The following is a 27,694-nucleotide window of genomic DNA, read 5'->3' as shown; positions in this document are numbered from 1 at the left end:
CATTGTAAGGGCCTCTCCCCCCATCCGGTCTTCAAGAAATTGGGCCTTCGACTTTGCTCATGTTAGAACAAGGTCCTCTTCCTGTTCCTAACAAGGCTGTGGGGGCACATAAGGGCCGTTGTAAGGGCCTCTCCCCCCATTCGGTCTTTAAGAAATCGGACCTTCGACTTTGCTCATGTTAGGACGAAGTTCTCCTCCTGTTTCTAACAAGGCTGTGGGGGCACATAAGGGCCGTTGTAAGGGCCTCTCCCCCCATCCGATCTTTAAGAAACTGGGCCTTCATCTTTGCTCATGTTAGGATGAGGTTCTCCTCTTGTTCCTAACGTGCTTAATTTTGTTTGTATGGGGGAGTTATCTCATTCGTAGGTTTTTCGAACCCTATAGCCATAGAAGGTCTGCTCCCCGTCGGGGTCCCCCCGAGATGGAGTTGATAATCCCAATTGGAGGCCGATCATCTGGCTGCTCCTCCCTCCTTGGGGGTTCTGACTGCGGCAGGGCCCTAGGCCGATCTTCTCTTCCTTCAGGTCGGCATCGAATGAATCTATCGAGTCGACCTCATCTGATGAGCTCCTCGATCTCATCTTGGAGCTGAATACATTTCTTCGTATCATGGCCGTGGTCACGATGATAGAGGCAAAATTTGTTCGAGTTACACTTTTCGGGGTGCAAGCGCATCCTCTCCAGCCTTGGGAGCTACTCCCTAACCTCCATCAGCACTTGAGTTTTTGATGCGTTGAGAGGGGCATAGCTGTGGAATCTTCCGGGAGGAGAGCCTCGTCGAACTCGATGGTCTGGGCTCCTCTGTTTACGAGCCCAGAGAGGAGTCCAGACGTGCCTATGTCCGGGAGGAGTTTGAGAATGTGGTCAAGCTTCACTCGGCCATTTTTTGACTGCGGGCTTGCTCGAGTCTCCCACTTGCCGCTCTCTCATGGTCTCTTCATCCTTCATCTTGAAGGCTTCTTCTGCTCGGATATACCCTTCAGCCTGAGCTAGCAAATCAGTAAAATCTCTAGGGTACTTCTTTTCCAAGGAGAACAGAAGGTCGTTCTTTTGAAGGCCGCCTTTCAGAGTGGCCATCGCAACCGATTGGTCCAAGTTCCAGACCTCCAACGCAGCGACGTTGAAATGGTTGACGTAAGCCCGGATGGACTCCCCCTCCCTCTGCTTGATGTTGATGAGGGACTCCGAACCTCTCCGGGGATGTCGGCTACTAACAAAATGAGTCGCAAACTGGTGGCTCATCTGATCAAAGGAAAAGATGGTGCCCGACTTCAACGCTAAGTACCAGTTCCTTGCTGCCCCCTTCAGGGTGGATGGAAAAGCTCGGTACAGGATGGTGTTTGGCACGCCATGGAGCAGCATCATTGTCCGGAAGGCCTCCAGGTGGTCGACTGGGTCCGAGGTCCCATCATAGTTTTCGAATTGAGGGAGCTTGAAGTTTGGCGGGATCGGTTCCTGCATGATCATTTGAGAGAAGGGAGGGTCAGTACAGATGTCCTCACCATAAGCGGGGGGAGTGTGGTGGAGTTCCTCGATCCGTCGGTTCATCTCTTGGAGCCTTCGATCCAGAAAATCCTCTCGACTGTGGGTCTCGAGGGTCTTCAGGAAGAATGGAGGTAGAGATCTTTCAGGAGTAGAATCATGATCAGACTGAGGGCTCTCCACCCTTGGATTCGTCTTTCCAGAAAAGACGGGGCGACTGGCCCAAGTGGCCCGCCCTACCATCGGATTTTGAAATTTTGACGACGTTCTCTCCAACCGCACCGACGTCTACGGCTGTTGCTGCTGTTGCATGGCCTGCACCGCTTCAGCGAGGCCTCTGACCTACTGAACCAGCAGGTCGAATTGCTCCACGCCGACCGCCATCATCGGAGGAGGAGGAGGAGCCTGGAAAATTGGAGGTGAGGTTGGAGCCTGAGATCTGGCTGCGGAGGCTGTGGATCGCCTGGTGGATGCTTTGCGGGGAGGCATCGGGTGAAGATCTGTAGAGGAAGGAGAAGAGGATGTCAGAGAAGATGATCGGAATCGGTCCCGTTGAGCACTCCTTTAAGAATAAGGGTACCGTGAAGACACAGTGTCTTTCTTTTAGTGCCAATTCTGTTGGTGCAGAATTCCATCAAAGTCGGAGAAGCTGGAGCTGGGATGACCGCGGCCACCATCGGGACCTGCAAAGAAAGTCTAAATCGGAGTTGGGGGTGCTCCGGCAAAACTCTCCGATGCTCAAGTCAGTACTCTGCTCCAACAGAAATGGAGTGCTCGAGCGGAAATTTAGGCAGAGTTTCAAGATAGAGTTTTTGAGCTTAGAGAAGAACATATCTGGAGGTCCTTATTTATAGATGGAGGGCACAACTGATCGACAGCGACATCTGTAACCGTCTAGTAGTGGACCATTCAGGGCCGCGTGGAGTTTGTTACGAAGAGTAGTGGTGTCAGGGGTCGTTCAGGGCCACGTGGAGCTTGTTGCGGGGGGTGGAGTGGTGTCTATTGTCGTGACTTGCCAGAGAGTGATGGAGCTGCATGGAATCCATTGCAGAGAGTGGAGCAGGGTGGCGGCTCTTGTCGTGGCTTATCAGAGAGTTCGGATCCATCGGTTGAAGCTCGGCTGGGATGCCCGATGAAGCAGAATGGCTCTTCACATCGTCGTTCTGAGAGAGGCTCGGATGTTCTGAGGTCGCTGACGTTTCAAGCGGGAGTCGCCTGTCGTAGGAGCTCGGATGGAGATTTTCTGTTAGCAGAGTCTGGGGAAGTCCGTCTGGGATTTATCTGATGTGGAGGCTCATCCGAAGATCGTCCGTCGAAGAAGTCCGATTTTATGGAGAGCCTGGTAGGAGGTCGGTCGATGATGAACTTTGGATAGTACGAGGGAGGCTCGACAGACATCGAAGGTGATCGGCTATCGTAGGGACCCAACTGCTGGAGCTCATCCGGAATCCATTCGCTAGGGAAGTTCAGACGGGATCCTGTTCTCGTGAGAGGTCGAGAGGGGACCGTCCATTGTAGGAGTTCGGGCAAGGACCAGTTGTCATGGAAGCTCGGAGTGGTGTCTCGTCGTAGTAGTTCGTCCAAAATCTACTCGCTACAGAGTAGCTCGGCTGAAGTCTACCTGTAATAGAAGTTCAGAAGAAATTTATTTATAGTAGAGGCTTGAATGAAATTTGCTTACAGTAGACGTCTGGGATAGCCAGCCTGCGGTAGGAGCCCAGAGTAGACCGCTCGTAGTAGAAGTTCGATTCTCGTGGGAGCTAGATTAGGATTCGGGGGGTGGTCGACCGTCGTAGAAACTTGGGTGGAGTCTGGTTATCGTAGAAATCACATTGTCGGGGAAGCTCGAATGCTGGCGAAGCCTGAGAGAAGTTCGGGGTAGAAACTCAGGGGGTCGGTTGATGTAGAAGGTTGGCAGACAGTGAGTCCCAGAGGACCTTCGGGGCGGCCCGATGGATGAATGCAGAAGTTCACTATCGGAGAAGTTCGGATGATCGAGGAGGTTCGGAGAGGCGCCATGCACAAGGTCGGGAGCCGGAAGAGCCCTGGAAAGATCGATCCTTTACAAACTTCGGCCGGGGGGGGGATTTTATACCCAACAAGTCTTATACTTTTTTTTTTAGTAATGGCTAGTAAATTGTCGCTCCGCTTACTGTTAGATAATGACAAGCTTATAGGACCCAACTTTGATAACCAGTATCAAAAGTTGAACACTATTCTTAAGCCAAATCTGGTCAAGAAGCCCAAAGCAGATCAAAATCAGGTTGAGTACTTTTTTTGCAAGAAGCTGGGTCATTGAAAGAGAAATTTTCCTCTATATCTAGGTTTTTTTGATTCAAACAGGCTAAAAAAGAGAAATAAGGGAATGGTTGCTAGAAAGGTACTTATATCATAACACCTTATAATTTTTCTATCTGTGATACTACTACCTAGGTATTAGATATTGAAAGTCCGATTCATATTTGTAATTTATTGCAGAGACTTCAGATAAGTAGAAAGTTTGGAAACAGGAAGAAATTTTTGAACATTGCAGATTGAAGTCATGTTCTAGTCCTAGCTTTAGGAAGTGTCGAGCTTGTTTTTAATTCAAATAATATTATTTTAAGTAATTGTCACTATTGTCCATCTTTTTTTATGAATGTAATTTTCATAGGTTTTTTGATCAAAGATGGATTTACTTTTTCAATAAAGAATGATTTTTATGATATCATTATAAATGATGTCACAATCATGCATGGACAATTAAAAAATAGTATTTATATTCTATCACAGCCTGTTAGTATAATATATACAGCGAACAAACATCTTAGAGTAGATAATATTATGGATGCCTATCTTTGGTATCGTAAGCTCGGTCATATAAACAAGAATAGGATGAACAGGTTAAGTAAGGAGAGAATCCTTGAAGTTAATAATTGTGAATCATTGATGATCTGTGAATTCTATCTTCTTAGAAAGATGACTAAGTCATCCTTTACTGGAAAGGATGAACGAGCTAGTGATGTTCTGAATCTAGTACATACTGATGTATGTGGACACATGAACATAAGTATCAAAGGTGGATATTATTACTTCATTACTTTCACTGATGACTTATCTAGGTATGGATATGTCTATCTTATGAAGTATAAGCCTGAATCATTTAAAATATTCAAATGATTTCATAATAAAGTAGAAAAATAAATTGAAAAGAATATTAAAATTTTTTGATCAGACCGAGGTGGTGAATACATTTTCAATGAGTTTCTAACATATTTAGAAGAGAATGAGATTCTCTCGCAATGGACCCCTCCTGGGATGCCACAACATAATGGGGTGTCTAAAAGAAGAAATCGAATACTGTTAGACATGATTTGGTCCATCATGGGATTTGCAAGTCTGCCAGCCTCTTGAGGTTATGCTCTTAAGACTACTTGTTATATTCTGAATATGATTTTGAGCAAATCAATTGCAAAAATTTTATATGAGATATGGACTGGGCGTAGGCCGATACTCTCTTACATCAGGGTTTGAGGTTGTCTGGCTTATGTCAAGCATTTAAAGATCGATAAACTTGGATCCAAGTCCGATAAATATTATTTCATAGAGTACCTTAAGGAAACAAGGAGATATTACTTTTACCTTCCTAACGAATAAAAGGTTTCGTGGGTATAAAGATATTCTTTTGGGAAAAAGAGTTCCTTGGAGAAGGAACTAATTCCAATAAAATTAAACTTGATATCATTCAATAGGTAGAAAAATCAATACAAACAAGTGAACTTTTAGAACTGAATTTGATTAGATCAAACCCAGAGCCCATAATAGAGGTATCTTTGAGGAGATCCGATAGAGTACCATATCAGCCAGACAGATACTATGATTTTTTTTATCTGGAATGGTGATCCTATTGAACTTGATGAAAATAATGAGGATCCGATCACCTACATGGATGCTATATAGAGATCTGACTTTGATAAGTGGCTTGAAGCCATGGAGTCTGAAATAGAATCCATAAAGATCAACGATGTATGGACACTCATTGATCCACTTGAAGGGGTAAACCTTATAGGATGTAAGTAGATTTTTGAAAAGAAAAGAGGTATAGACGGAAAGGTGGAGACTTATAAAGTCCATTTGGTTGCCAAAGATTATCGTCAACATTATGGTATTGACTATGACGAGATATTTTCTCCTATGGCAATGCTTAAATTCATTCAGATTATGCTTGCAATAGCATCATACCTGGATTATGAAATCTGGCAAATAGATGTCAAAATAACTTTTCTAAATGGAGAGCTAGATAAAGAGGCCCATACAATACAACCTAAAGGGTTTACATCCACAGATGAATTTAAGGTATGTAAGCTTCAAAAATTTATTTATGGATTGAAGTGGGCATCTCGGAGTTGGAACATGTATTTTGATAAGATGATCAGAATGTATGGCTTCATTAAAAATAGAGAAGAACCATATATTTATAAATGGGCTAATGATTCTGTGATTGTATTTCTTGTGTTGTATATAGATGATATTCTCTTAATCAGAAATGACATCTCTGTATTACAAAAAAAAAAGTATGGCTATCATTTCAATTCTCCATGAAGAATTTGGGAGAAGCATCCTACATCCAAAGGATGAAGATCTATAGAGATAGATTTAAAAAGTTGCTTGGATTATCCCAATCCATGTACATAGATACCGTGCTGAAATGGTTCAATATAAAAAATTTTAAGAAAGGCTATCTTTTGATAGGTCATGGAATTACTCTCTTTAAAAAGGATTGTCCAATAACTCCTCAAGAGAGAAAGCGTATGAGTAGAATTTCACATGCTTGGTAGTGGGATCTATAATGTACACCATAACATATACAAGATCGGATGTTGCTTACTCACTAAGAGTAGTGAGTAGGTATCAGTCTAATCCAAATGAGAATCATTGAAAAGTTGTAAAAACTATCCTTAAGTATTTGAAAAGTACTAAGGATCAATGGCTCATTAATGAAGAATCTGACTTAAAACTTATGAGATATATTGATTTCAATTTTTAGTCAGACTATGATGATAGTAAGAGTGTATCGGGTTATATCTTTATCCTGAATGATGAAGCGATCTATTGAAAAAGTTTCAAGTAGAACACCATAGTCGATTCAGTTTGCGAGATGGAGTACATTGCAACATCTGATGCTGCAAAGAAAGCTATTTTGGTTGTGAAAGTTCATCAACAAGCTCAGAGTAGCACCCTCCATCGATGGATCAGTCTTGCTGTACTGCGATAGCACTGGAGCCATAGCTCAGGTGAAAGAATCGAAGTCCCATCAATGTACCAAGCACATTCTATATTGCTATCATCTTGATCGAGAGACCATGGATCGAGATGACGTCAATCTTTAGAAGATTGATGAAAAAGATAACTTGGCCAACCCATTTACTAAAACTCGCAGAATCAAAGAGTTTGATGAACACAAGTGGAAGATGGGTATTCGATGCTATTCTAATTGGCTTTAGTCCAAATAGGAGTTGTTAAGAAATATATCCTAAAATTAATCATCTAAGTTGTAGATGATTATGCTTTTTATAATTATATATAAATTATTAATTAATAAAAATTATTTAATATTTTCATCATAAATCATGTAAGGGGAGGAGAGATCGAGTAAGGAGGGCTCGTCTAGCTGTCCTTGATACAATGAAGATGAGGCAAAGTTCTCGATGAGGAAGACTCCGATAAATTGCTCGATGTTGTCAATGATAAGGAGGGCCTAGCTAGTCATCCTCTATTAAAAAATATATCCTAAAGTTAATCGTCTAAGTTGTAGATGATTGTGCTTCTTAAAATTATATATGAATCATTAATTAATAAAAATTATTTGATATTTTTATTATAAATCATGCATTTTCTTAATTGAACTTTCGTATTATGATGAAGTCCTTAGAACTACTTATAATCGATAAAGAAAGATTTATCATGTAGTTTTTAAACTTATTCACGACCAAACGATATGTTATTACTAGGATAATAACATTTTATCAAGTATAGATCATTGTGTGCTATATGGATTGGTTGTCTTCATAATCAAGGAGTGTGGAGATATTGGTATGGTATACAGATGAGATATAGGAGTACATCATCACTGAACAGTGATCAAACTACGGTGTACTCTACTATCAAAAGTAGCTCACGAAGGATATGAGTGTAAGTATCGTTCAGACCTGAGATCATCACAGTGACTTATAAGCAACTTACTATATTTTGGTGCCAAACTATCTATATTTCTAATACAGTGACAAAAGGCTACTGGGTATAATCAAGTATTTATAAAGTAGGTGTGTGAGTAAAGATAGGATTGATCTCCTCCAGATTATAGGAGTTAATACATCACTGTTTCAATTGAGCAAAATCTTGGTCAAGATAATTCTTATAAGGAGTTATAGGCTTGATGAGGTTGAAACATAATATGGATGAATTGATTCAGGGAGGATAGTTTAATCCTAAGTCATCCTGAGCATTGAAGATCAAAAGAATAAATTATGCGATAACCATATCCCAGATTCTTGAATGTTGCTTTGCAACTATTCAATACTATCCGGACGTTGGATGTCATTGTTAGATGGTCACTTCGATTAATATAAAAATTTATTTCTATATTATCGATTTAGTGTTCGAACCTATAAAGTCATATACAATAAAAATTTTAATCTGATCTGATGGTTGATCGATGATTATGAATCATTGAATGGTAAAATCATCAATATGATTGATGGTTAACCTTGTACAAAGATTGCAATAAATAATTTGCTAAGAGTTAGTGAATTATAAAAAGATTGATTAATAATAAGATTATTAATTGACTTAATTTGATTGAACAATGAGGTTCGGATCAAGTCCAATTGAATTAGATTCAATTAGATTTGAACTGATTAGGTTATGAGATGACCTAATCGCTAAGGGAGATTAGTTTCTGATTTGATCAGGACTTGAGTTCAATTAATTTTTATTTTGATTAGGATTTAATTAAGGTACTTTAGTGTCTAATTAAATTAGGTTCTCATATTTAATTAGATCTAACCAAATGAGATTTGGTTTGGATAAATTAGAACCAACTATAGAGTCCAAATCAGATTGGACTTCTCCCCATGTGCCACACCATAAATAATGCCTCTTGTTCCCTCAATGCAAATCTAATTTTGCATGAGATTTCTCCACACAAATATTGTTTCCACCCCTTCCTTTCTGACATCCAAAGATGGGATAAAATCTAGTTCGTATGGTAAGTTCAAATTAGATTTGAAATTTGATTCCATATAAGGATGAGTTTTGATCTCATCCAAATTCTATGGACACCAAACCAAGTAATGCCATTCTTTTTGTGCGACAAAAGGAGGGCATTCACTGTGGAAAACCAGAGATGGGCATGAGGCTTTGTTGGAAAGGATTAATTAGTTTTTGGAATTCAAAATCATTTTAAATTTGAACTAAGATTGATCCTTATCTAACCTCATGGACACCCACCTTTATTTTGGCTTTTCTTTTATGTGACAAAGTGAGAGGATTTACTGTGAGTTCCATCAGAAAAAATCAAGAGAGAAAAAGCAAAAGACAGAAAAGAGTTTCTCTCCTCATCTTCCACTCTCTATTCTTCTTCCTCTTAGATCAGCCAACAATAGGTTCTCTATGCAAGCTAGCATCCCCGAAAGATCGATCAGATCCAACTTCGTGTAGACTTTCATAGAGGTCGGATGCATGTGCAGCTAGGAGCAATATACAACCCCTCAAATTTCTATCGTGGTGAATAACAACCCACGCAAAGGTATAGAGATCAGATTTCTATCATCTAGTAGATTAGATCTAATATTTTAGATATATTTTCAGACCATGCATGCATGTTTTATGTCATGAGATCCATACTTAGGCAGTTATAGACTAGATCTAGTGCATGGTAGATTAAATAGTTTAATCTAGTTTGCTTCTGTTGTAAGAAAAATTTTTGAAAACTATGCATGAACTACCCTAACTTTCCTTCATCCTCAAGATCAGTGATGAGAGGGACTATGAATCTAAAGGTAAAGAGAACTTTTTGGCAAAAAAAAGAAAGAGAAAAGTTTGGCCGAAGGTGGAAAAGAAAGTTGAGAAAAATGCTACAAGATTGTTGAAGGCGGCTTTAAGGGCCATCTGATCATGGAAAGGAGCAATGATAAGATCTCTGGTGAAGGGAGGATCAACGACAAAAGAAATTTTTGACAATGAGCAGTAAGGACAGCTCTAGTGAAGAAAAGAGAGGAATTAGATTTTCTAGTGATTTAAATGATCATAAGAAAAGCAGTGCAATTCTCAAGCAAAATATAAGATGATGAGTCAATTGGGTTCCAATAAGACCCATTAACCCATTACCCACTTTCAACGATAAAGAGTTAATTTTATAATTATTATTAATCTAATTTAAATAATTATAATTTTGGCTAGTAGCATTAGCAATACCATTATGTGGAGGGTATTCATGTAAAAATAAAGTTTTATGAGGGAATATGTGCAAATATTAATTTTGAAAGGATATTCATGCAAATTTGAATGTTTAGGATGGTGTTCAAGGGAAAACAAAAAAATCCTATTCTTATCTATTTCTTGGCCAGGGTTTTCTTGATCGCATGTCTAGCTTAGTTCTATCATATGACCTCACTAAATCTCAATTTTTTTTAACTTTATTTGATGTTTAATAATATAAAAACTTCTTTTATTTATGTTATTTTATGTATGATCATCCATATAGGTACAAACCCAGTTTCTAATTTGATTGTATATGATTTTGATATCAACTAAAACTTGCCATGAGTTTTCTCGATCAATATGCATATTTTTGCTTAATGAAATTTACAAGAGTATATTACTATTTCATATACTTATATTGAGAATCTTGTGTGAGGTTTAGTCTCGTATGGAATAATTAGTGAAAGAGAGAAGGATTATATTGATAATTGGGCCTAAATCCTAATGGCCTAAGCTTTATGTCGACTTAAGTTCCAAGATGTATATCAAGTCCTATTGGTATTCAAACTCTCTATTGCAACAAATGATATTAAGATTCTTCATCTCTCTAGCAAGTAGTATCCAACCTAACAATCCAATAAGTGGACTTTTAAGATTCTCCATCTCTCTTGTAAGCGATATCTGAGTTGACGATCCAATAAGTAGAGGTTTAGGAGAATGACTGATATAGATGATTGGACCCAAACCTAGGTAGAGTATGTTGAATTCCAATATATGTCAAATCCTATTGGTGTTAGGACTCCCAGTTTGCAAAATATGGTATTATGACTCTCCCTATGCATGATGTCTTGAACTCTATTTCTTTAGATTAGGGATAAGATAATATATCTCTCTATCTATTTTCACATGCAAATCTATTCAAATATGGACTTACAATCAACTATAAAAATCCTTGTGATTTAGGCACGGTGGTATGCTTTACTCTGATCTAAAATCTAATCATAAAGTTGATCCCTAATAAATATGAAAAAAGCAAGTGCTTGAACAAGAAAGGAATGAGTAATGCAACACAACTTTGATTTGTATGTGAAAGTGCAAAGGTGTCACTAGATGCAAAGAACCGAAGCTCATCATATTCACTAGCTATTTTTTTGAGCGTTTGCTCACTTACAAGTGTATGCCTTTTAGAATAGTTCTAGCATCAAACTAATATCTATACTCATATTTGTATTGTTGAAGCAAATGTTGACATGAAAACACAAACTTTTGATTCATATGCAAATAACTGAACCTGTATGCAATCCTATTACTGTCATATGGCTTACCTAAATTTCAAAGAAAAACATAACAATATCAATACATTTTAAATTTAATTTTCTTTCTAAACAACATCTTTAGCTTAATTGAGCACATAACTAACAATCCATCAATCTAAAATATGCAAGTTACTATAATTATAGTATCCACTAAAAGAGTCAGACAAATAAGTAGATGTAGCTAATTCTTTATTGTCTATTTTATGATTTTTTTTATTTGTATTAGAAAAAAAGAAATGAAACATGAGATGCTTCCCTCCTTTGAGTTAATAGACACAAAAAGGAATATAACCTACTCACAAAATTTAATCATGATCTAGAATTATATTGCCAATATATGTGCATGTGTGCATGCATGCATGTTTTTGTGTGCATGTGTGGAGCTTATTTGTTCCCTCCAAACTTTTGCATTATGGGATGTAGCCCAGTTTAGAACTAGTATGTTTGAGCTATCTGAAAAAGGTAACTATCTTTGGTAGATTTCTTGTTTCTGCTTGTGAAGTGCAATATGTTGGAGGGAATATTAAATGGAAAACTCAAAATTTTCCTAAATTCAAAATTTTCCTCTAAATGTTTTTCTTTTGACAACCCATATTGAGACTCTTGAATCCCATATTGAAAAAAGAAGGATCTTTAAAGTTGTATATGTGTGAAGGGTTTTTTTTAAAGCCACTTAGGGCATTGAGGTAGTTAAAGAAAAATTCTTTAATATGTGTGCATGAACCAAACAAGGCCGGATGGGGTGCGGGTGCGAGCTAAGCACCCTACTAACCCAAAATCTTATCCTTTTATTTAAATTAAGGATTTAATTAGATGAATGTTGGGCTCCTAATTACAGGGTTTAATAGGCCAAAATGATCGAATTCAGATAGCTATAAAAAGGCCATCTTGGGACCTAACCCATATGCTTAATTTCTTCTCCAGAGTTATTCTCACTTTTTTACTTTCCAATCTCTCTACTTTTCAAGTTTTGTTTAGATTCCTATTTATTTTGCTAGGTTTTGAAAGAATCTCCATCAACCTCCTTCATGATCGTACTCGCATATGGTCATATCTTGGGATGATTTTTTTGGATTTTCTTGCATGAGAGATGAGAATATACCTTAGGATAGTATTGCACATGCTTCCAAATTTATTAGTTTTATTTTATCATTTATTTTTTGTGATCTTCAATAATTCTTTTATAATTCCATAATGCAAGAATTAAAAATATTGTTAGGTTTCTTAATCTGTATCTAAAAATTTGTAAGCTTTATTCTAACAATCTAAGGCATATTCTCTCTGACCTGTGATTAAGAAGATAGGTACTAACTCCAGAATAAATAGAATCTAAATTGTGCATAATTTATGTATAGTTTACTGAAATTAAATTGGGTTAGCATTCTCCAAATCAAAGAATAATCTATTCTATTGTTGATATAGTTTTGTTAAGACTATTCTTTTCTAGAATTTATTTACTAAATATTACATTTGATTTGACAATCACAGGAAGTTACTTGAAACCATGAAAATACTCTGTAAAAATTTTAGATTTCCTTTTATAGCTCTATTTGCTCATTCTTCCATTTCTAATTCTCTCTCCTAAGTACTTTAGAACCTTTAGAATGGGTAATGATGATGCTTCTAGTCTCAAGTCTAAAAAATTTCATGGCTTTGGATTTGCTAGGTGGTAAGAATATTTAGAAAGTTGGCTCATAACTTTAGGTCTTATATCTATGATAGGGAAGGATCCTTCATATTCTGTTCCTTCAAAAAGATCATCTGATAAGACTATTCAATCTGAATCCTCAGATACTCAACCTATTTTGGATAAATCTCTCAAGAAAATTGAGTTCTACTATAGATTTAGAAATCTTAGCTATCTTTCAGATGAATTATATGAGACCTATAGAAAATATAAAACTACTAAGGATCTTTGGTATGCCTTAGAAGATGTCTATATTAGAAAGTGCTCCAAGGTTTACCATAATAGATTTTAACAACTTGAAGATGATAGATAATGTGCCTATCCATGACCAAATCCACCTATTTCAAAATTGTATTCATGAAATTTATAGAAGTGGCTCCACACTAGATGAAAATTGCCAAACTACTTGTCTGATAGACAAGTTACCACCTTCCTGATCCAAGTTTGCTCAAGAACATAGGAGAACCCAATGTACTCTTAATGTTAAATTTATCATCCAATCCATTAGGATAGAAGACCAACACCGACTTAGAGAGGCCAAAGAGAATCAATTGCAAACCAAGGTTAACCTAACTGAGGTTGATTCTCAAGGTCAAAATTATAACTTTAAAGGTCATCAACCTAGACAATATCAAAATCATAACTTTAAACCTAAAGGTAGAAATTTTAAGTCTAAGGGCAAAGGTCCTAAAGGCAAATCTAAACCCAATCAATCCAAAGAGAAATAGAAGAATAATAGAAGATTTTGCTATGTTTGTGGTCGGGACAATCATCTAGCTGTTGACAGCTACTATAAGAAGAAAGAGAAGGTCACCATCTATAAAAAGGGACAACAAACTAGCCCAAATCTCAAATTAATATGATTGAAGTTGGACCTTCAAACTCTATCTTTAAGTCAGTCTTTTTTATATCTACTGTTAACCTTAATCAAAATCAAATTGATTGTTAGATTATGGTACCAATGTACATGTCTGTACTGATAGGGCTTGATTTTGTTCCTATCAGAACTCAAGTAAAGAATGTGTAACTACAGGAGATGGAATAATTATCAATATGTTAGGGATTGGAACTGTTAAGCTGAGCCTAACGTTTGGAAAGACACTCATCCTATTCAATGTGCAATATGTTCCTGAGATTCGAAAGAACCTAATAAGTGCATCTTTATTAGTGCAATTAGGTTATAAAGTTATACTAGAGTCAAATAAAGTTGTAATCTCTAAGAGAGAAATATTTATTGAAAAAGATTTTGTATCTGAGGGTCTATTCAAAATCAATATGCTACCTCTTTCAAGTAATGAAAAGTCTTCTTCTTCTCAATCTTGTGTGATGAATACTGAGTCCTATGATGTATGGCATGGTAGGCTAGCTTATGTAAATCTTAGGTCAATCATAAGGATATCCAATCTAAATTTAATTCTTGAGTTCAAAATTGATCATAGTGCTAAATGTGAAATCTATTCACAATCCAAGTAACTGAGGAAACCTTTCAAATCTGTCTCAACTATAGATATCCAAAAGTTAGAACTCATTTACAATGATGTGTATGACTCAAATAAAGGACCTACTAGAGGAGGAAGTTGATACATTGTGACTTTTATAGACAACTTCTCCAAATACTATCACACCTATCTCTTGAAGACCAAAGATGAAGTCTTTAATGAATTCAAGACATAAGGTTGAAGTTGAAAACTAACAAGAGAAGAGGATTAAGCTTATAACATCTGATAGAGGAGATGAGTATATTTCCAATGAATTAGCTCTATTTTTGTGAAGAACATGAAATAATTCATCAAATCTCAACTCCATACTCACCTCACTTTAATGGTGTGATTAAGCGAATGAATCAAATCCTATTGGATATGGTTAATTCTATGATTATAAGTTTTGATGTACCTCAAAACTTATGGGGGGAGGCTCTTTTATTAGCTTATTATATTCTAAATAAAATTCCACCTAAGGATAGATAGAAAACATCCAATGAACTTTAGAAATGATATGTACTTAGGCTAAGTTACTTCCGAGCATGGGGGTGCCTAGCAAAGGTAGGAATTCTTGAATTGAAAATAAAGAAGATTGGACCTAAAACTATGGATGTTATCTTTGTAGGGTATTCCCTTGATGGCAACACTTATAGATTTCTAGTAATCAACTTTGAGATTAATGAAATTTTAAATGATGTTATCATTGAATCTAGAAGTACAACTTTCTTTGAAAATATTTTTCTTTCAAAATTCAAGTTTTTAGTCAAATATCTGATTATCCATCCATAACTCGTATCTCTGATCCATCAAATTATCCTTCTATTTTTCAACCTGATCCTAATCCTATAGAGCCTAATTCTCCAACTAAACTAAGGAAGAGCAAGGGAGAAAGAATTGAAAAAGAGTTTTGATGAAGAATTCATTACTTTCATAGTTGAAGGAACATTGATAACTTATCAAGAAGCCCTGAGTTCTCCAAAAGCTGCATTCTGGAAGGAAGCTATAAACAGTGAGATCAAATCAATTATTAAAAATAATACTTAGATTCTCATTGATTTATCTTTTGGTAGCAAATGTCTAGGATATGAGTGGATCTTTAAGAAAAAATATAGCATAGATGAAATAGTGGAAAGGTATAAAGTGCCACTTGCAGCTCAAGGTTTTGGACAAAAAGCTAAATTTGATTTTTTTGACACATTTATCTATTGCTCATATATCCACTATCCATGTACTTTTTGCTTTAGGTTCTATCCATAAACTACTTATTCATCATGAATGTCAAAACTACTTTTCTTTTATGGTAATCTAGAAGAAAAGATCTATATGAAATAATCTGAAGATTTCTCTATACCTGATAAAAGGAAAAAGTATGCAAGCTAGTTAAGTCCTTATATGGGCCAAAATAATTACCTAAACAATGGCATAAAAAATTTAATAGTATTATTCTTTCTTATGATTTTTCAAATTAATAAATTTGATAATTGTCTATATTATAAAAGATTTGATGGGTTCTTCTTTGTCTCTACGTAGATGATATCCTAATTCTAGCACCTAATATTGATTTAATTAATGATATCAAAACTTTCTTATCAAATATTTTAGGTATGAAGATCATTATATCATCTAATTCTTTTTATCACACTCAATCATAGTATACATAAAAAATATTCGACAAATTTAGATATTCAAATTATTCTCCTATGTCTATATCTTATGATCTGAGTATTCAATTAGTAAAAAATAATAGTAACCCTATGAATGAAGAAAAACATACTCAGATCATTGGATCACTCTTGTATCTAGTGAATAAAACTAGACCTGATATTGTTTATGCCATTTTTAGATTGAGTAGGTATACCAACAATCCTTGCATGTCTCATTGGATTGCTTTAGAAAGAATACTTCGGTATCTCAAAGGTACCATATCTTTTGAGCTTAGGTATGTCGGCTATCCTGCTATACTTGAGGGGTATAGTGATGCCAACTAGATATCTGATTCTTTATATATTGAATCCACATATGGATATGTCTTTATTCTTAATGGTAGTGTTGTCTCTTGGCAATCTATTAAGTAAACTATAATAGCTAGAAGCACTATGGAAGTGAAGTTGAATACTCTTGATATCACCTCTTTAGAAGCTAAGTGACTAAAAAATTATGCTCATCTATTCCTCTAATGCCAACTCCTATACCTCCTATATTTATATATTGTGATTCTAGAGCTGTAATTGATTTTTATAAAAAGAAATATGTAAATTCTAAAGCTAATAGACATATAAAGTTCAGACAAAAGTCCATTAGATGGCAACAAAAGCATGATATTATAGTTTTGAATTTTATAAGATCTAATCCAAATCTTATTGACTACCTTACTTAAGGCTTAAAAAGGACTAAAAACTCCTTGAGGCATCAAGGAGGATGGGACTTTGCCTATAATAGATCTTCTAATAGTGGATACCCAACCTCTGTGATAGTTGATCCCTTAAAAGAGGTTTAAGTGGTAAAAATAAGCTAATTAGTTGATCAAAAAGCAAATTTTATACTATTCCAATCCTAACCCTATGATGTTTAGAACTCTTATGTAGTGGTTAAGAAAGAGCCTTAGCCTTGAATGAGTTCTTAGGCAGAACTTTCTGTGAGATGTGACTCTACACACATTCTTGAAGAGGCTCACCTTTAGAAGGCTACCCATACATGGCCACTACTATGAGATATGAGCTGTCTCTAGAAACTCTTATAAAAAATTAAAATATATATATATAGCCATTAACGTATAGACTCACGATGGAGAATGCTGTAATGTGCATGTGATAATTGAAATCTAGATCAAAGGAACATAGCTCAAAATATGGTTCACTCCAATTCTTTCAGATGGATATTATTCACACTTAGCAAAGTTAAGTCTTGAAAAGACACCTTGCTCATTGCATAGTACAAGCACCCAACAATCTATATGTTAATTCATAACATAATTTAGTTTATTATTTTAGAAAATTTTGAGTCTTATGGGAGATTGTTGGAGGGAATCCTAAATGGAAAACTCAAAATTTTTCTAAATTCAAAATTTTCTTCCAAATGTTTTCCTTTAAACAACCAATGTTGAGATTCTTTAGTCTCATATTGGAAAGAAAAGGATCTTTAAAGCCATATATATGTGAAGGGTTTGTCTAAAGCCACTTAGAACATTGAAGTGATTGAAGGAAAATTCTTTAATACATTTGTGCGAACCGAACTGGATCGGATGAGGCATGAGTATGGGCTAAGCACCATGCTACCCCCAAACCTTATCCTTTTATTTTTATTCGAAGGACCTAGATTGTATCTTGGGGTGATTTTTCTGTATGAGGGACGAGAATATGTCTTAGAATAGTGTTGCACACACTTCCAGATTTGTTAGTTTTATTTTATTATTTTTTTATGGTCTTCAATAATTCTTTTATAATTATGCAATAAAAGAATTAAAAATATTGTTAGTTTTCTTAATCTTCATCCAAAATTTTATAAGTTTTGTTCTAACATAATAATGCCATGATGTGTAGTATGATAGTAGTAGATATATATCATTACTATGGTAACATGTTTAAAGACACAAGCAATCTCTTTATCTCTTGTTGGTGCACCTAACCGACATCAAGCCACGTGGCAATAGTAGAAAGGATTTGTATTGAACTGATCTTTAAGTGAAATGTCATCTAGGTCAAGTTGGGTGAATACCGACCTAACATCGATATTCAGTTGACCTGCTTACATCTACATTCAGTTGGCATCAGATTTTTACCAACCTCCCACAAGCCATAATAAAATTCCTAAAGCTTACTATTCCCTACAAGGATCAGCCCACGATCTCTCTATAGCTGGCCAATCTATTATAACCAATGGCTAACAAATTAAGGTGCTTATCCAAAATCACCTAACAAACAAAATCCTTTAAATCAAGTGGTTATCAATGGCCTAATAAATTCTATCAACGGCCTAAAAAATTCTATCAACAATCTAACAAACTCCTCTATATAAAGAGGTAAAGGGATTCTTTAGAGGTAAGTCAGAACTAGACTTTGAGAGTAGATACTCTACTGAAACTCCACTTCTCTAGTTCCTCCACTGAAAGAAACTTGAGCTTTTCCATTTTTTTTATCCCACTCAATTCTTCTTGCTCTCTACTTCTTCTTATTTTCACTATCTATTCTCGATCTCTAACTAACTTAATAATCAGAGGGTCCTAAACTGAAGGATCACCCATTCGGTTCGTAGACTTCTTTGCAGGTTATCAATGAAACTTATCATATTTGATCCATCACTAAACTCTAGCTCAGTACTGAACCAACCTCTTTGATTCAGCTCGAAGCATCACAACAATAGATTGGCACTAAAGGAAGGACCTTGTCCAAATTTTTAGTGAAAAAATGGAAAAGATGAGCACAGAACAACTCCTTACCCTTGTGATCTTCTCTGAGAGATGTACCGAAAGCTACTCAACGACCAATTATAGTTAATCTTCAATAATTTACTTTCTTGGTTTAGCAAGTTCAGGCTCTGACTACCATAGTGCATCAACTTCAACATACCACGGAACAGCAATGTGAAACAACCCCTCTTGAAGTTATATCTCATCATAGCCAACAATCGATTCATTAAGATCATCATCCTAGTCAGATTGGTGAATCCTCTGAAAGGGACTTTCTTCCCAATAGGAGAAAGCCACATTAGGAAGGAGACTTTGAACAAAAAATTCAAGATCTTAAGAAGTGATTGATGGAAGTACAAGTCAGGAATCATTTCGAAAATAGGGGAGAGAATTTGAACTTACGATCCCCTTTCTCTCAAGAAATTTTGAATGAACCAGTTCGTTCCCTATTTAAGATGCCATCAATGGACTCATTTGATGGTTCCATCAATCTGTTGGATCATCTTGGGGGTTACAGAGCCCTCATGATATTACAAGAGATGTCGGATCCCCTACTCTATCTTGCTTTCCCTGCTACCCTCAAAAAATCAGTGACGGTGTGGTTTTTTGAACTTCAACCAGGGTCCATCTCTTCTTTTGAGCAACTAGAAAGACTATTTGTAACTTACTTCAGCAATAACCTACCATATTTAAAAAACACCAATAGTCTTTTTCCCACTCAACAACAAGAGGGTGAATCCCTCCATGCGTATGTAACATGCTTCAATGCAGCTATACTTGAAGTCAAAAACTTCAATGAGTCTATCGCTATGTCTGCTTTAAAGCGAGGACTCAAGAGCAACCTCTTAATCTTCTCCCTCAATAAAATTTTTTTAAATACTTATGATGAAATGCTAGCCTAAGTTTGAAAATATGCTCAAGCTGAAGAAGAAGAAAGCCTTAATTGGCAAGCAAAAAAGGAGAAAAATATTAAAAGTGACCTCGTGAGGAAGGTCGTGGAGTTCAGCTAGAGGAGAACTTAACCTGACCTTAGAAGAATCCGAGGCTAAGAACTCTACCTTGACATTTTGATAATTACTCCCCTCATCTACCCCTCACGCTCAGATCTTGATGGAGATCAAAGGGCAAGGATATCTTCACTGACCAAACCCAATGAAGACCCATCAATAAAAAGAAATAAAAGAAAGTACTATCGATTCCACCTATTGGATGTATGCCCTAAGAGCCAGATTGGCTAACACTTGTAAAATATTTTTTGGGTATAATTTGTAATTTGATTTTGATATTAACAAAATTAGATTAATTTCATTCACATTGTGTTTAATAGTATCTGTGAATCATCTACTGGGTTAATGGGTATAATAACAAATACTCTTAGGAGTTAAAATTTTGAGATATGTGTTATTATAGTTAATTCATAAATTACTTTCGATCGTAGGATCATCATGGGGATGGTGATCAATCCAAAAAATTGGTGTATGATCGCTTCCTTCAGATAGATGAGTCTTGAATCTATGGTGTGAAGATATTGGAGTGAAAGTATAGGTGCTTGTTAAGAATAAGGGTACTGAGTATGATCATTTACGAACAGTCACAAAAAAATCTACCTTCTCATCAGTGACATATTCACAGCTATAGTTGTGTGTTTATTTCTCTAACTTAAGGTGCATCGGCCATTCACCTTGAGAGTGCTATAGTTTGACTACACTATAACTCAGTCTCCTAGCCATACAGAGCCTTGAGGTATATGTTAGCTACAATATATTTATTATAGAATTTAGGTTGCACCAAGATGGGATCTATCGATCTCGGTAGAAGAGTAGTCCTATGTAGATCATGAGATTGAATCCATAAGCCCATGGCCATGGCACTGTGAAAGATAGAAAGGTATTTCTACTGAATTTCGTATCGGACTCTAATCGAATGATTCTATCGTATGACAGTGATGAGGTTTGATAAGTTAATCTTGACCTCGGTCCTATCGTGACTCACGGTAGAAGAATCGGATTACATGATAACTGCACCTATAGTTCATCTCTTCAGCTCTACTGGCTTGCCACTACATATTGCTAGATATCATTGGTGGATTGTGAGAGCTTACTAGGATCATGATGGATCGATGATTCTTGATAGGTATGAGTTAGAATTATTCCAACCCATTGAAAGAAGTTTCAATGATACTATGATAAAGATCATGGTATATCTCACTATCAGATAAAATTAAACATATGTGGTCACACAATAGGGTATTAATCTTGGATTGATCCAATTGGGCTTGTAAAGTCACAATTGAATTAAGATTTGGTGAAATCATATTGGGTTTAGGTGCACCATGCTAGCACATGGTTAAATCTAAATTCTTCTCTGAATTTGTTTTCTTGTTAGATAAGGTTTAGATCAAGTCAAAAGCCTTCATCTTAACCAAATCTTGTTGGGTTTAAGGGGCACCACTTTAGGTGCCCATATGGATTGGATCCAACCCATTTGGAGGCGCAAGCCTCAAGCCTTCCTCTTATCCATTTGACTTGGTACTGAACTTTTGGAAAGTATCTTATGGGGGCACACCACCTCTGGATAAGATCCAAAGGGGCACACGCTCCCTCTTCTTCTGGCAGGTTCCATAGGCGCAAGCCACATGGAATGCATATGGAGAGTGAGAGGGACACATGCCCCTCTCTAAATTTAGAATATGGAGGAGGAGGGTGGGCGCACGCCTCCCTCTCTCTCTTACGTGGATGAGAACAAGAGGAGCACCAAAGGTTGGCACCCACTCTAGTTTCCTGTTTGGAGAGATTGGATTCCATATGAGCTTGATTTTCTTGAGAAGAAAATCAGCTTATAAAAAATCAATTTTTGTATCCTCTCTAGTTTTCTATTTGGGGAGATTAGATTTTATATGAGCTTGATTTTTTTGGAAAGAAAATTAGCTTAAAGGACTCAATTTTTACATCTTCTCTGGTTTCCTGTTTGGGGTGATTGGATTCCATATGAGCTTGATTTTTTTTGGAAAAAAAATGAGCTTATAAGGAATCAATTTTTGTATGACAAAACTTGTCGATAAACCCGATTGGATTTCAATTTTGACTCTGATTGGAATTCGAACTATGGGTTCTATTTAAGAGCCTTATTTTTGGGTTCATGAGAGAGTATAAAAAATCTTATTTTCTGCACCCATCTCCCTGTGTCCACGCCCCTTTCCTTCTCCCATGTCCCTTGCACGCCCAAAGTGTTGGGCATCCTCATGATCTCCACTAGCCTAAAGTAGTTAGATGAATTTCCTTATGCCAAGAAGAAAAGAAGGTGTGTTCTCAAGCTTTGAGATCGTGGGGAAGAGGATCAAGTGTTGATAAAGGATCCAGAAAGACTTAGTAGAAGAACGATCCAAGGTTGATCTTAGTGGATATCTATAGAAGTCGGATATGTGCGCGGCTTCACAAATGAACCTCCTTCAAATCCACAGTATACAAATTACGGTGTTCATCTACCCACACAAGGTGTGAGATCATCTCTCTCTATTTTATATATTGATATAAATGCTTAACAAATCTGATTTAGATCTATGCCTGACATGCCAGATCGGTGAAAAATTTTTAAATTTCACTGCATTTGATCCGAACCAATCTAGTGCACCACCCAATCCTTCAACTAGTACCAGAATCAAGTTGTACGGATCATAGATCCAAATCGGATTAAATCTGATCCAGATGAAATCTGAAGTAGTGATCAGATCTGAAAATATTTAGATTAGATCTATAGATCTAAAAGTATTTTAGATTTAAATTTAATATGTGTTAGACTAGATATGATATATGAGATATATGCTAGCAATTGTTATGTAGATCTAGTCTTATTGTCTGAGTAGCCAAGTATTCTAAATGGGTTTATCACCAGACCATCCGGTCATAAGAAGAAGAAGGGATTAAAGTCCCTCCCTTACCCAATCAATGGGTTTTCTTATGATGTGTAGGGGTGCCAAGTAATTATATCCCATAAAGAAGAACAGCAAAAGAAAAAACTTAATTTCTTACAAAACTCTATATCTAGAACCCTAATTTTGATTGATTATGATGTATGTTTTTGTTGTTTAGATATAAAAAATATTTTCAAATCTAAATTAGAACTTTTGTGATGCATGCATAATCTAAAATTGTGAAACTTGCTATTGGCATGCCTGCTGAGTCAACTCAGTCCTTGTTGAGTCGACTCAGTGCCCTGATGGATCAGCTTAATCTATGACTAAACTGACTAAGTTGTCAGATAGAGGGCAACAGATTTCTGTTCATCATAGATTAGTCGGCTCAGCCCTGTGACTGAGCCGACTCACTTTGTTGAGCTGACTTAAGTCCAACGTAAGTCGACTCAGTTCTGTGAACAGATTTTTTTTATGTGATATAATGCAATGTGGTCTAAATTATTTAGACATTAGACCCATGAACTTAATTGAGAATTAAGATATGAAATTAAACAAATCTAAAAAATTATGAATTCAAGATCTAAGTCAATTTCATAATACATGGGTTCAGGGTGTGGGTAGCTCAATTAGGTCTAGTTTGAGCAGTTGATCAAACCAAATCAAATGTTGGTTAGGAGGGGATCAAATATGCTCATGACCAACCCGAGTAATTGTAAGCTTGATCCGATCGATTAACAGCCATATGTTATTGATCAACTTAAGATCTAATTTGGCTCAGTGGTTCGAACCCAGATCAATAGGCTAATTTTACATAGATAGTGGTTCTTTATTAGTTCTGTTGTCTGATCTGATCAATTCATTGGTATCTAAAGAAACCAATGGGAGGATCCCCATACATCTTAACTTATCTGGTAATTTTGGAAGATTATATTTTATATTAGGTTACTTTGTTGAACTCGAGCTAGCTCATACCACTAGGTTAGTTATAATCATTATGATTAATTAAGGAAGAGATCTAAATCAAATCTTTCTAATAAAATATTAAGTCTAATGGTCTTTCACTGTTGTAGTTGTATGGGTCCTTCCCAGGGTTGATTATTTTTGGTTGGATATAGTGGTTCAATTACATTGTAAAGATGCAACCACGCTATTAGGCATGAGATGCTGTGGGGTGGAGATGGATTTGGACTCAATATTTCAGATACGGTGAGAGTCCCAATAACGACTCTATTTCATGCAAATGGTGGGTCTGACTTAACTAAGGAGTGGGCCAATATTCCAGACATGGTGAGGCTTCATGAATTAAAGATCAGAGATAGCTACATCATGTTTAGAGAAATATTAAACAAGAGTTGTCCACTTATCGATTGACCCATCACCAATAACTGTTAGATAAGGTAGTGATCCATTCGGTAAGACCACAACACCCACTATAAACCTTTGATCATTGAGATTTTTGTTTTTTTACCCAGAGAGTGTGGAGATCCAAGAAAGATAATGGAAGCTCATATTTATTTTTAAAATAAATATTTTAAAATAAATTGATTAAGTTAATTACAAAATCTAACTAAAAATTTTGACTCTCTATAGGAACAATATCTGCATCAAATCCCCTAGCCAGGATCCTAGAAACCAATAGGTTGATTGGACTAAATTTTAAAGATTGGCTCTGAAACTTGAAAATTATTTTGAATTTTAAAACATTGGCCTATATATTTGATCAGGACCCTTCCCTTCTTCCAACCCATCCGACCACTGATCAGAGAGCGTCTCATGAGAAGTGATTTGATAATGAGAATAAAGTTAGGTGTTACGTGTTGGCATCAATGCCTAATGAATTACAACACCAACAGGAGGATATGAGGATTGCTAGGCAAATACTAGTTCACCCACAAGAATTGTATGATGAACAGAATCGTGCAGCTTGCTAGGAAGTATCCAAAAGACTCTTCAAAACAAAGATGTATGATGGATAGTCAGTCTACGATCATTGTTTGATAATGATTAAGGATCTCAAAGAACTTAAGAAGCTTGATATATCTGTTGCTCCTTGGATTGATTTTGATGATTACAAAGCATTTGAAGGGGTACTAATGATTTTTGCTTGAAAAAGACTTATTACTTTTCAGGAGCAAAATCATAATTTTACCAAACTCTGATTTGAAAGCATCAAGTGATAGAATAAAAGATTTGTGATCCATTGATGAAAATTTTATTATTTTTGGACATGTATTTTGAAAGATATCCATGTTCAAAAATTTGAGTCGACCCCATGAGTCGACTCATGGCACAATGAGCTGATTGGCACGCAGAATTTTTGGCTGGCACAGTCTGTGAGTTGACCCCATGGGTCGACCCCCAGGCATGAGTCGACCCATGAGTCGACCTCTGCTGTTTTTAGGCCAAATTTACAGAATCTTGATTTTCTATTGGTTTTCTGTTGTTTTTCCATAGAGGTCGACCCATGAGCATGAGTCGACCCATGAGTCGACCCCTGTGACGGAAAAGTTCCACAATGGCTAGTTTTTAACCCATTTTAAATGCTTTTAATGCTCATTTAATGTGGTCTAACGGCTCTATTTCAGCCCAGATTGTTCTCCACCATTCCTTAAAGCTATAAAAGAGACAAAAATGTGGGAATCATCAAGAGGAGAGATTTTTGGAAAGAGGATTTCAAGCTTACTTTTCAGCCCTAAGCAAGAGCTCACTCAAAGCATTCAAGAAGCTTTTAATTCAAGCTCACCAACTCCACAAGTGCACATTCAAGTCTCCAACCACCTTGAGAAAATCAAAAAGAGCTTTCTTCTCTTTGAGTAAAGTGTATTTAAAGCCTCATTCGCTCATTAAAGGAGCTTTTTTTGTATTTACTGTGCTATTGATTGTTATACTCTGTTTGAGTTGTTGTTTTTATTTTGGAAGGATTCCAAAACAAGGGAAGGTTGATCCGAACCTTGAATCAGAGTGTATTGGGTTGGCTTGTACCCAAAAAATAAGTGGACTAGCTTGGGATAGCTAGAGTCAGAGTTTCCGATGAGTGTATTCAGGTTGAATACAAGTTAGTGGATTGAAATTCCCAAGTAGGAGCTTGGGGAGTGGATGTAGGTGCAAGGTTGGCACCGAACCACTATAAATCTTTTTATTTGTGTTGTGCCTAATTGCTCTTCTTTAGAACTTCTTTATTCTCTTGCATTCTTACTTTTAATCATTAGCCTTGAATCAACTATACTCTCCCTATTCATTTAGCTATTATTAAATATTTTTCATAAGACTTAAGTTAAGTTTAAAATTTTTAGAAACCCAATTCACCCCCCCCTCTTGGGTTGCATAGCTGGGCAACAATATCCATAGATAAGGACTTATAGGTTGATCTCATTTTGCAATCCTTGATTGATTCATATGGGCAATTTATTGTAAACTTTCATATGAATAAGATCCAGTGTACCATCTATGAGTTGGTTGATGCGTAGTCATTGATAGCACCAAAAATAACTCTACTCACTACGTAGGTAGGATGAGTCGAGATTGTATCCTCAGGGACCTTGGGCTAAGTTGAGATTGCAAGGTAAAAGAAAGAAGCATTGTTTTTTATTTAGAAAATAAATTATCTTAAAATTGAGATAATTAAAAAATAAAGAGCTCGGGAGTTTTGAATTAATTTGCACTAGCAGAGTTGTATCTTTTTTTTAACTAAATAGATGTGATTAATCTTAAGAAAAATACCTGTCTTTCCTCGGCACGCTCCGTACCCGTAGATCACGGCGCATCTTTGGAAAGTACTAGGTAAACAACTCTTCTTTCCTCGGCACGCTCCGTATCCGTAGATCACGGTGCGTCTCCGGAAAGTAAAAGTTGTTCCTAATATTAATCTAACAAGAAAGTATAAATAAAAGCATATGAAAGGGAGAAAATAAAGAACTCATGACAATTTAAATAAAAAGCATAATCTTTATTGCATATAAAGAAATACAGGAAAGTTTAGAACAATAAACCATCTCTGTGTCGTTACAAAATTTTTTCTCCACTCCCGAGACTGCTAGCCTAGCTGCTCATGAAGTAGTCCCTTTCTATTCCTCTATGCAAGGCTCTAGAAGAATTTCTGGGCTCCCCCTCCAATGAGAGTACAAAAGTCTTTTTATAGGTGTTAGGAGGGAGGAGTTTTACATGATTTTCCGATATGGGACTAAAAAAAATACAAATCTTTCAAAACATTTCTAAATATTATTTTTTTCTTTATTTTGAACTCGTCTGCCATGCGCCCACACCCGTGCGATGCTGCACCCGTGCCCGCGTCAGCGCCCGTCCCCGCGTCCGCGCCCGTCCCCGCGTCCACACCGCGTCCCGCGTCCACACGTCCACGCCGCGTCCCATCCCGCACGCCCGCACGTTCATGCACGCCCACGAGCTCATGCCGCATCCTGCCTCACGCGTCCCGCATCCTGCCCTCATCCCGCGTCCTGCCCGCGTCCGCGTCCTGCCCGCGTCCGCGCGTTCACGCGCGCCCAGGGAAATTTAACGTGAACCAATCTTTTCACATACCAAAAAGAAACTTTTGTTTCTTTACAATGACATTTATATCCTTTTGGATTCCTTGCATAGTATCTTCATTTTCTATAATACCAGATGCATCTTTCTTTTATTTTAATTTTATTTTAAGTCCAAATTTTTTCAAACTTGAGTCTTTTTGATCTATGAATTGGACTCTTTGTATCGACGATCATCTTTCCTGTAAAACATTAAAAGAAGCATCAAATTCTTAATAAATAAAATAAATTAAATATAATTTTTTGCTTTAAATGACTTAAATTAAGTGTTTATCACACCCCCCAACTTGAATTTTACTCGTCCTCGAGTAAAATAGATATATCAGCATTGTGTACCGATTCGGTTTTGAATCAAAAATTAGTTTAGGCATCCCAAAAGGTAGATGATACTTGGTCAGACTATTAAAGA

General features: G+C 36.5%; 1 pseudogene; it reads right to left on the bottom strand.

Moving 5' to 3' along the window:
- LOC140854112 (uncharacterized) overlaps positions 1-27,190 on the bottom strand; it is a 101,626-nt pseudogene extending 74,436 nt beyond the window's left edge.
- Positions 27,191-27,694: the final 504 nt, after the last annotated feature.

The sequence above is a fragment of the Elaeis guineensis genome, chromosome 15, assembly GCF_000442705.2.
Source record: "Elaeis guineensis isolate ETL-2024a chromosome 15, EG11, whole genome shotgun sequence".
In the NCBI taxonomy this organism is placed as follows: domain Eukaryota; kingdom Viridiplantae; phylum Streptophyta; class Magnoliopsida; order Arecales; family Arecaceae; genus Elaeis; species Elaeis guineensis.
The sequence above is the reverse complement of the archived record's forward strand: the minus strand, read 5'-3'. Positions and strand labels throughout refer to the sequence as shown.